At 40.2% G+C, this 782-nt stretch overlaps 1 protein-coding gene across 1 annotated transcript in view; it reads right to left on the bottom strand.

Annotated features, from left to right (window-relative positions):
* LOC109470630 (exosome complex component RRP43-like) overlaps positions 1-782 on the bottom strand; it is a 9,881-nt gene that overhangs the window by 5,114 nt on the left and 3,985 nt on the right. The gene's annotated exons all lie outside the window — the stretch shown is intronic.

Here is a 782-nt window from a genome sequence, read left to right as displayed (position 1 = left end):
GGGTCAAACAAATCTGGAACGGACAGGGGGGTTGGGTCAAACAAATCTGGAACGGACAGGGGGGTCGGGTCAAACAAATCTGGAACGGACAGGGGGGTTGGGTCAAACAATAACCCGGGTTGGAGCCAGACTGGAACTTGGTGGGTATTGGGTGTATTCAGCATTTTATGGTTTGGATTTTATCTCTCTGAACAATCTTAGATGTTTAATTGAAGGTTGGAGAATAATTTTTTGCTGGATAAAGGACATAATAAATATTTCATACAATCATAAACATAGCTTCAATATGCATACCACTCTTATATAGAGTCTATATAAGGTCTATAAGATGTACATACTGTACAGAGATAAAATTTGTTTTAAGTTAATGCATCAAATTTTCAACTGGCCCACACCTTTCAGAATTAAAGTGACCAAACAGCTCAATCCCATGTCAGACCTTATGGACTTATCAGGTTATAAGTGCCAGGAAGTTTATACTGCCAGCCATCTCTGTTTAGTGATGGTTAGTTTGCTCCTCACATTAGTCCTGCTATATAAGATTTCCTCTTTAATTTTATTTTTTTACATGCAAATATAAATACTGTTGAAGAGATTCATTTGTCACGTATAGATACAGTTCCTAGTGAATTCTTTCATCAGTGACAACTTTGGAAGGATAAGGATACTAACCTCCAAATTTTCGATGGCTATCAGTCCATCTTGTTCACGGAGTGGCCTAATCTCGCGAGAGTGCGAGACTAGGCCCGAGACTTGCATCGGTCTGTCGGGTCCCACCCCCG

This window comes from Branchiostoma belcheri, unplaced genomic scaffold (assembly GCF_001625305.1).
Source record: "Branchiostoma belcheri isolate BF01 breed outbred unplaced genomic scaffold, Haploidv18h27 scaffold23, whole genome shotgun sequence".
NCBI lineage: Eukaryota > Metazoa > Chordata > Leptocardii > Amphioxiformes > Branchiostomatidae > Branchiostoma > Branchiostoma belcheri.
The sequence above is the reverse complement of the archived record's forward strand: the minus strand, read 5'-3'. Positions and strand labels throughout refer to the sequence as shown.